The sequence below is a fragment of the Rattus norvegicus genome, chromosome 20 (assembly GCF_036323735.1).
Source record: "Rattus norvegicus strain BN/NHsdMcwi chromosome 20, GRCr8, whole genome shotgun sequence".
Classification (NCBI taxonomy): domain Eukaryota; kingdom Metazoa; phylum Chordata; class Mammalia; order Rodentia; family Muridae; genus Rattus; species Rattus norvegicus.
This window is the reverse complement of record NC_086038.1, coordinates 42,925,677-42,936,765: the sequence shown is the minus strand read 5'-3', so window position 1 is coordinate 42,936,765 and position 11,089 is coordinate 42,925,677.

Sequence of the window (11,089 nt, the reverse complement as noted above, 5' to 3'; positions counted from 1 at the left end):
AAGAAGCAAATATAACCAAGAAGAGTAGAGAACAGAAATAATCAAAACAAATAAACAAAACCAGGAGCTGGTTCTTTGAGAAAATCAACAAAATAGATAAACTGTTAGCCAGACTAACCAGAAGGCACAGAGAGACAGTATTCAAATTAACAAAATCAGAAATGAAAAGGGAAACATAACAACATAAACTGAGGGCATTCAAAAAAAATCATCAAATTCTACTACAAAAGCCTATACTCCAAAAAACCCAGAAATATTTGGATGAAATGGAGAATTTTCTAGACAGAAGCTTTTGCCAAAGTCAAATCAGGATCAGATAAACCATCTAAACAGTCCCATAACCCCTAAAGAAACAGAAGCAGTTATTAAACATCTTCCAACCAAAAAAATCCCAGGACCAGATGGTTTTAGTGCAGCATTCTGTCAGACCTTTAAAGAAGACCTAACACCAATACTCATCAAATTATTCCACAAAATAGAAACTGAAGGAATAATACTTAATTTGTTCTTTGAAACCACAGTTATGATTATACTTAAACTACACATTGACCCAACAAAGAAAGAGAACTTCAGACCTATTTCCCTTATGAATATTGATTCAAAAGTACTCAGTAAAATTCTCTCACACTGAATCCAAGAACATACCAAAATGATCACTCACCATGATAAGATAGGCTCCATCCCAGAGATGCAGGCATGGTTCGATATAAGGAAATCCATCAATGTATTCTACTGTATAAAGAAATTCAATGTAAAAAAAACACATAATCATCTAATTAATTGTTGAAAAAGCATTTGACAAAATTCAACACCCATGCATGGTAAAAGTCTTGGAAAGATCAGGAATTTAAGGGCCATACATAAACATGATAAAGGAAATATTCAACAAACCAGTCGCCAACATCAAGGTAAACAAAGAGAAGCTTGAAGCAATCCCACTAAAAACAGAGACTAGACATGGCTGCCTATTCTCTTCTATCTCTTCAATACAGTACTTGAAGTCCTAGCAAGAGCAATTAGGCAACAAAAGGAGATCAAAGTGATACAAGTTGGAAAGAAATATTACTCTTTCCAGATGATATGGTAATATAATTAAGGGACCCCAAACACCTACAGCTGATAAACATCTTCAGCAAAGTGGCTGGATATAAAATTAACTCAAACAAATCAGAAGCCTTCCTCTACTCAAAGGAAATTCAGACTGAGAAAGAAATTATGGAAACAGCACCCTTCACAATAATCACAAATAATATAAAATATCTTAGTGTGACTCTAACCATCCAAGTGAAAGATTTGTTTGACAAGCTCTTCAAGTCTCTGAAGATAGAAATCAAAGAAAATCTGATAGAGGGCTAAAATCCAATATATACAAAGAACTTAAGAAGTTAGAATCCAGAGAATGAAATACCCCTATTTAAAAATGGGTTACAGAGCTAAACAGAGAATTCTCATCTGGGGAATGGCTGCGAAGCACCTAAAGAAATGTTTAACATCAGAGAAATGCAAATCAAAAGGACACTGAGATTCTACCTCACATCACTGAGATTCCTTATCGAAATGGATAAGTTCAAAAACTCAGGTGACAGCAGATGCTGGCCATGATGTAGAGAAAGAGGAGGATACCTCCATTGCTGGTCGGATTGCTAGCTGGTACAATCACTCTGGAAATCAATCTGGCAGTTTCTCAGAAAACTTGACATACTATTACCTGAAGTCCCAGGTATACCACTCCTGAGCATATAGCCAAAAGATACTCCAACATATAATAAGGACACATGCCCTCCTATGTTCATAGCAGCCTTATTTGTAACAGCCAGAAGCTGGAGACAACCCAGATGTCCCTCAACAAAGGAATGGATACATTTATACAATGTCATACTACTCAGCTATTAAAATCAATGACTTCATAAAATTCACAAATGGATGAAACTAGAAAATGTCAACCCAAGAGAGGTAACCCAGTCACAAAAGAACACCCATGGTATATACTCACTGATAAGTGGATATTAGGCATAAAGCTTGAATTACCCAAGATACAATCCACAGACCACATGAAGCTCAAGAAGAAGAAGGACCACAGTGTGGATGCTTTAGTCCTTCTTAGTGGGGGAACAAAATACTCACAGGATGTAGATAGATGTACTCCAGGCTTTGGGCTTTGGGCTTCCCCAGCCTTCAAGGAAGTCTGGACAGTCTGGTTCTTAGATACCCAAGAGCCACTGGATACCACTGAAGAGCTGAGAATGGAGTCGGGGGCCCTCACACTGAATTTAGCCTGGGGTGGGATAGGAGGGAAGGGTGAAAGCTCCAGCTGGTGCTGCAGGGAGCTTTCTTGGCTTGTTGCCATTGGCTTGAGCTTAGCTCGGTGATGGTTGTGGCCAGAAGAGCAGAGAAGTATTTTAATGAAGATTAAACAGAGGCTCTATAGGTAAAGGCCTTTTCCATGGCTCCCCACTGTGGATCCTGAAAAACAAAACAAAACAAAACAAAACAAAACAAAACAAATCAAAACGAACCAGGCAGTCCATGGATTTACCGTATTTATTGTCATGGTGGAAAGTGGATGAGTAAAACCATACCTCACTTCTCAGGGCGGGCCTGAGATTAAGTAACTTTTGCAGGAAGGAGTGTTTGGGAAGAAAAGTTTACTGGCTAAGCTCTTCAGGCCTTTAGGCACCTCATTATAAAGGAGATCTGTCTTGAGTTTACATGACCACAGATCACATCCTCTGCATGTGGAGGGGCTTGGGGCATTGCCCATATTGACTGATTGCCACAAATTTATGGGGGGGGAGAGGGCTGTGGTTAGTGACAGGGGCCTGGTGCCTGGGAACAGGCAAAACTTCTACCGTCCCTTCAGGGTTTTTGGGTTTTGAGCCAGGGACCAGGCTACATTTCTCACATCTCTCCCTTTTACTTTTTTAAAGGAAAGGCTTTGCTGGAGTGACTATGTCATTTCTAGTAAAAATGTGGGGTGGGGTAGAAGTACCAAAATAAAATGCTATGCATACTGGAAGTGTAGGACAATTAAACCAGAGGAGTGAGGAGGGGTAGGGGTTGGGAAGACAAGGGATTATTCAACCAATTAGTTATTATGTTGTTTGTACAGTTTGTGAGGGTATTAACATCAGTTTTAAACAACATTTGATTAGTCTAAATAGACATAGTGTTTTCCTTACTATCATGTAACTTTCCCCAAGTTCAGAAGTCATTTGGTTTTGTCAAGAGAGTTCATCTGTAGCTACAAGTTCCCAAAGCATCCTCTGTGGGTCTCAGGGATTATCTGTAGATCTTGGCATGTTACTCGGGGAGTCTTCGTTCCGATGAGGTGTCTGGAAGAAGGCAGCTTTGTTGTCCCAGGCAGGTCTCAGGAGTTGACAGTCCTCCTCTGGATCTGTGGCAGAAGCACTGTCCTCTTTTCTTTTTTTGTGGAGATAAACCTACAGTGTAACCACAACAGGGCAGCGGAACCCCAGGACAGTAACTTCTTCAGATGGGAGGTAGGATATGTTAAGCCTGTAATGGTTTGTTTGGGAGCACATCACGGTTGGTTATGTTCCTAGAAAAGCATGCGTGTTTGAGGAATTTAGTCCTGGAAGGCATCCTTTAAGTCTGCTTTGGATGGCTGAGGAAGATGTGTCTGGGATAAACAGTAACAGCTTTTCTCTAAAAGGAAACTGGATGTTAATTAAGGATTAAGTAATTGTTATCAGTATAGTTGATTTGACCTGTGGGAGTCGATTAGATGACGTTTGACCCTTAAAGGAAATTTAAACAAATGGAAATATTACTGGATACAAGTCATGAATGCGAGGGGGAAAATACACATTCAAATAAAGAAGCATGGAAAACTTTGGGTTGAAAAGCACGAACATTGATTGTTTCAGGTGTTCCTGTTAGGGAGAACGAGCATTTAAACAAAGCCTGAAAACTTTTTGGGTTTCAGGTGTGTTTTTTTCATTGTCTTTGGGCCTAGGTATAGGGGAGAGGGGCGTGCTCTGCCATGCTGCAGATGCATGCTCTAGAAGACAGGTCATCTCATTTTCTCCATTTGTTTGTTCTCTCATTTGTTTGTTTTGGACTGATATATCCTAAATGTAGAGTGAAAGGAGAAGAAAGGCCAACTTTGAAGAAAAGCTCAAAGGAAAAACCGTGGAGCAAGCTTGACTCTCAGGCCAGAGGGAGTGAGAGGCAGTACTCATAGCTGTGTTCTGTCTGTGTTTCTTGCCCCAGTGGCAGCAGCCTGCTGGCCAGTGCCAGAGGGTGAGTGTAGATCTGGCTTTTTAGTCCACAAGGGACCACAAGGGATCTTGGGTTGGGCCCAGGGTGATAGACAGGGGAAGCAGAGAGCTGGGGCAGCTGTAATCTGAAATGTAGCCTTGTTAGCTGACTAGGAGCCCTCACCATGGGGCTCGGGGAGGGACAAAGAGTAAAGACTAGTCACCCCTGTAGTAGAGCTAGTAGTTGAATCTGAAATAAGACTTGAAGATCTTAGCTGAGGGTCAAAGGGAGTGAGTGAAGCTGGCCAGGGACACATGGGGGTTGAGAAGAGGAGAAGAGAGGAGAGGAGAGGAGAGGAGAGGAGAGGAGAGGAGAGGAGAGGAGAGGAGAGGAGAGGAGAGGAGAGGAGAGGAGAGGAGAGGAGAGGAGAGGAGAGGAGAGGAGAGAGAGTGCTTGAGTAGTGTGGCATTTTGATGTGGGTCTTTGTGGGTCACCAGCTGGGGATACGCTTACCTGGGTTTGCCCCACATTGAGCACCAGTTGTAGAGGTATGGTTCCTGCTTCCGCTCTGCCACAGGGCTCGGCTGCTTGGGGAGGCAGGATGCCGGAAGTTGATTGTGCTTAACCTACACCATCACCCAGCAGGTGTCATGCTCTAGGGAAGCCCTGGGACACCACTCCAGGGATGGGGAAGCAGTGTCTGAAGTGATGGACAGCTAGAGCTGGCTGGGGATCCCCAAGCCTGCAAGGAGGTTGGGTCATCTGGTTCTCAGGCTCTCAGACACTCAAGTGCCATTGGATGCCACTGAAGAGCCGAGAATGGAGTGGGGGCCTGAAGGCTGAATTTAACCAGGGGCAAGGGAGAAAAGTGAGGAAGCTGAGGCTGGTCCAGTGGGGAGAATCTTTGGCTTGTCATCAGTTGACTTGAGCTTGACTTGGTGTTGGCCATGGCTGGGAGTGAAGAGAGACCTTCTACAGGAGATTAGACAGAGGCTTTATAAGCAAAGGCCTTCTCCATGGCTTCCTACAGTTGATCCCGAAGAAAAGAGGCAGTCCATGATTTCAAGGCATTTATTTTTATGATGGAAAGTAGATGAGTAAAACCATACCTCACTTCTCAGGGTGGGCCTGAGATTAAATATCTTTTTCAGGGAGAAGTGTCTGGGAAGGAAAGCTTATGGGTTAAGCCCTTCAGGCCTTTAGGTACCTCATTAAAATGGAGATCGGTCTTGAGCCTACATGACCACAGGTTACATCCTATGCATGAGGAGAGACTTGAGGCATTGCCCATACATGACTGATTGCCACAAATCTATGGGGCTAGGGGCTGTGGCTATTGACAGGGGCCTGGTGCCTGGGAACAGGAGAAACACCTACCATCCCCTCAGGGTCTCTGAGGTTTTGATCCTTAGCTCAACAGGGAACTGGGCTACCTTTCACGGTCCCACATAGTGTCCTTGTGGGGTGGTGGAGCATCTTTTGGGATGTGCTCAGGAATGGTATAGCTGAGTATTTACCACTCTTGATATAGAACAATACCATGTTTCTGAGCCAAATTGATTTCCAAAGTGGTTGAATAAGTTTGGACTGCCACCAGAAATGGAGGAGTGTTGACCGTGTTCCACATGCTCACCAGCATGGGCTGTCACTTGAGTTTTTGATCTTAAACATTCTGATGGATGTGAGGTGACATCTCAAGAGTTGTTTTGATTTGGGTTTCCCTGACGACTAAGGATGTTGAACATTTCTTTAAGTATTTTTATGGCCATTAGAGATTCCTCTGTTGAGAATTTCCTGTTTAGCTCTGTACTCAAGTTTTTAATTGGGTTATTTGGGTTGTTGGTATATAAGTGCTTGAGAATGTTATATATTTTGTATATTAGCCCAATGTCAGATGGGGGGTTGATTAAGATCTTTTCCCAGTCCAAGGCTATTGGGTTTTCCCATTGACAGTGTCTTTTGACAGGTTTTTAAATTTCATGAGAGTGCATTAGTTAATTGTTAACTTGAGTGTCTCAGTCATTGGCTGATACTATTCATCATTACCAAATATTTAAAGATTGCACAAAACCAATCTCAAACAGAATTTAATCAAGATCAGAAAAATGAACCATTTTGGGACTAGAGAATGTGGTGCCAAAATAGTACAAGGACACTATAGGAAAGAAAATCACAAATCTTCTTTTTCATGAGCATATTAAATATTAGCAAGATATAGGAACAGACAAAAATGATAATTTATCAGAATCCACAAGGATTTATTTCAAGAATGGCAAATCAGTTTGAAACTTTAAATCCAATCGACAAGCTGCTGCTGCTGAAATTTGAATCTAATAATTAAGAAGCCTGTGATGCAATACCCAAGGAGCAGAAATATCCCATATCTGATAAGAACATTAAAAGGAAGAAAAATATAGGTATTACTTTTATTACTGAACTGCACAATAGTTTCCCTTGAGAACGCAAGAGAGGAGGTTCTACTAATGTACTTTTTGTCTACACAGCACTTTGTATTAAGTACATGGAATGATGGTTGCAAGAATTACAATGGAAGAGTGAATCTATTAAACAACATACTCACATGTGATAGAAGTCCCAAAGAATAGATAGATAGATGAAATGATAAGACATAAAATATAGGATATAAAGATGATCTTAAGAAATTCAGTATTCCTAAATTAATCACGATCCTAATTGTATTTTTAAAAGAAATTATAATCATAAAGACTAAAAAATTATATTTTAGTGAATGCTTATCCACTAAAATAAATGAAAAAAGTTCAATTACTTGAAATTAATCTAATGAAAATTGTCTCAGATTTCAGAAGGGAAAAAGCTGAAAAATATTCAGAACAAATAACCAAAATAAAAGGAGACTGGTGTGAATTTAAGGCTTAAAACTTTCAATTAACACACTATAAAAGTACAGTTCCAGATGATCATCATGCCAGCACTCGGGAAGCGGATGAACATGATTTCTGTGAGTTCAAGACTAGCTCGGTCTTCATAGGGACACTGCATCTCAGAACAATAAAAATTTGGAATGAAAATTCAATCAGGCTTTTCTTTTACACAAGCTAACACATATGTTCCAAATTTTAGGTGATGTTTTAAAAGTAGAAGGGATCAAGCATAGCCAACATCTTAGAACTTTTATATAATTGTAAAAATTCAAGTAAAATATAGGGAAGGTCTCAAGGCACACACATGAATTTTCTAAATGGCAAAGCCCATTCTTCCATGAAGAGTAGACCACTGTTGCTGCTCCCATGGACAAGAAATGTTTGTTTTGATTTCCAGTATTTCTTTGAGAATACACTATCATTTTCTTCTTTTGCTTTAAACTCTTTTGCATACTCGCTTTGTTATGTTTCAAATTCATGATCAGTTTGCTTTAATTGTTATTACTACACACACAAACACACCCCCCCACACACACACATTATCCCAAATACATAAATATAACCTGTTCAGACTATAAGATGCTACATGTATGTTTATGTTTTAGGCATTATCATTTGCTATTAGATAATCACGTGCTATATTCTTCCCTGTGAAGATGATTTCTCTCACTTCCAGCATTCCTTCGTTGCCTGTGTTTTTTGTCTAGGGTTGAGGTCTCTTGGGCCTTCCCTATTCCATGTTACCATATCTATTGGGATCATATCATCATTTGGATCATTTTTAGGCATCAACATTGGAGAGACTCCATAGGAATAGCCGTTTATATTTCTAGAGGATAAAATATCCTAGCATCCTCATTCTATTACTCTTACGTTCTTTCCTTCCCCTCTTCTGCACTGGCCTTCTTGAAGGCATAAAGTATTCAAATGTGTTTTTTAAAATGTGTGTGTGGAGGGGTATATGTATGTATGTATATGTATATGTGTGTGTACACACATACACATATATATTCTTATATATTTATTTGTTCCAAATCATGCTTTTTGTATCTTCCCTATTTCTTTCTAGCTACACACACACATACACACATACATGAAAAAAGGAAAAAAGTGTGTGTGTGTGTGAGAGAGAGAGAGAGAGAGAAAGAGAGAAAGAGAGGGGGGAGAGGGGGAGAGAGAGAGAGAGAGATCGAGCAAGAGGAAAAGAGGTTACTAGAGAAGTAATTCAACCAAGAAACTTTTCAAAGACTGAATGGATTTATGGCAAGACTAAAACAAGGCGATAAAAATTCAAATGTGGTATATTTAGTACCTCCTATATTTACCTGACTTTAACAAAATTGATAATTTCAATATCTTTTAATTAAAAAATACAAGCAAATATTCTCATGGGGATATTACAAATTTGTGTTCTTTGCTATAAAATTAGGGGACGTAACATAATTTGTTTGGCCCTGTTTTGAACAATCAGCAAATTAATTGGATATTGACTTTAGAGGTAATTTATAATAAAATGCTATCCAGTACAACCAATTTATATATCAAGAAAATAGAAACTTTAAAATCCTGCAACCTGCCTGTCTTGGGCCTGGAAGCTGACCGGCACTGGAGAAATAACAGATACACAGACATGGATGTAGAAAAGCTGAGGTCAGGTGGACTGTGTACATTCTGATGGAGTGACAGCAGCAACCACACAGCAACCAGAACCTCAGGTTTGTGTATTACGCACGGCAGAGGAAGGCTAGCTAGCTTATGTCAATAAGAAGCTTCTGTAGGTAAGCAGTCTTGGCTGTCTCTGGAGTAGGATGCTGCATTTGCTAGTTTTTGCACATACTAGCCATTGAACCATAAGCACCCATACTTGAACCAAAGAAAGGATTTGCCAATTTCCTATTAGCCCAATGGTGGAGTTGGAAAAGTAGGGCACGATGTTCTCTCAATTTCCCCTGACCAGTTCATGTCCACAACACACATTCTCGCAGGTCTTCCTCTGTCTGTCACAGTAAAATAGCCTTACTACAAGATGTATGCTTCAGTCCACACTGTTCAATTTTGTTCAAAATATAACATGCTACTGGGTCATATTTGATTTACTCCCAGTGTCCTTGTATCTTTAAATTCGGAAACACTGCTATAAGTTTTAGATTACACAAAGGCACCTGACTAGTATTTCTACCAAATCTTAATCCCAGTAAAATCATTATAGTTTATAACACCTGGTTATTCTTAGTGTATTGAGAAGATTTGACAAACAGTTCTAAACATTAAAATCCTGAGTCTTTAATTTCAGTTTTGGGGTCCAAGTAGCTGAGATCATGCAACTTTTCCAATTCCCTACTTTCTTGACTTTGAGATCTTTAGGAACATTATCAACTTTTACAGTGAGCTTGGGAATCTGATTTACCGTTAAAGTGGTCATTAGACTTACCACCTGCTTGAACAGATGTAGCTAAATCAATATTATTCACAGTGTGAAGATTATCAAGGAGCCAATACTACAGATCTTTCGAGGACCCGATGATCTTTACTAAGTGTATTTGCCAGTTAGGTTCATAGATCATTTATGATGAAGATTTGAGGATCAAGGAAGAAAATTCTTTATTTTCTGTCCATGTTTTGCATAATGCTTAAAACTGTTTTTCTCTTATTTAATGTTTCCTTAACTATTAAGTCAATCTATATCTATATATTTTACGTTTTAAAAAAGGTAATCAACACAATACATGCTAGAGTGTTATGTATTTTAACATAGATAATACTGCTTACAAAAAGAACCTAAACCAAGCATTACAAAAATGTTACATTGTTTTATCCATTTGCCAAATCTGACATCTGACATAGACAGAAGTCAGCTAGCTCTTTAGATGTGCTTCTTCTCCGCCTACTAAAGTGCATTGTTCAGCCTTGTATCAGCTTGCATATGGATACAGGATTAGCACAATAGTTTCACAGTGAACACAACATACACACACACACACACACACACACACACACCACAGATACAGGAGTAGCATAATAGTCTCACAGTGAACACAGCACACACACACACACACAGACACACAGACACACAGACACACACATACACCATGGATACAGAAGTAGCACAATAGTCTCACAATGAAGACACACGCACACACACACACACACAGATGAGAAAGAGAGAGAGAGAGAGAGAGAGAGAGAGAGAGAGAGATATCTTTGGCATTATATTAAACCTGGTAGGTGTCTTCATTATAAGGGGGACTTGCAACCATACTGATGAATTTTCCTGAACTTTGTTACTTTGAAAGTCATTATTGCACGTGAGTGGTTTTGTAACATCAAACATTGATCATATGGGAATGATTGGCTTGCTGCCTGCTGTGGTTTCTAAATATGAACAAAATGCATTGCATAACACTTTTTAAAATCACTTTCGTTAACTTCACTAAGTATTTGAGGCACTTTGAAGCTACAGTGGTAGATGTAATTTTCCAGAATTTGAAATTGAAATTGAAAGTTAAAATGGTGTCAGTGGAAATAACCTAAGTTATTCTTGCAGTGACATAATCCCTTCATTAATTTTTGAGGAAATTCCTAGTCAAATGCCCATGTGAATAGCTACAATTTGTTTACCCAGTGTTCTTAAAAGTAAAAAAAAAAATGTCATTTGTACAAAGTCATCAACAGGATCTTGAGACTTGGTGATGAAAGCTTTTTCTGAAGATCATCTACATCCTGTATTAGTATACAGTGAGGTTTTATGCACATAGCATAGTCTATTGTAAAACACAGAATGTCAAAAAGATGAGTGAGATTAAGGCAAGCCTCCAGTACATTTTATTTTTAGCTTTCTCACTGAAGACAATGCTCAATGATCTGTGTATGTGTGCTTGTGTCTATGTTTGACTATGTATGAGTGTGTGAGCATTCGTATTTGTGTGTTTAAGTGTCTGTACACATGCCTGCATGTGTGTGTGTGT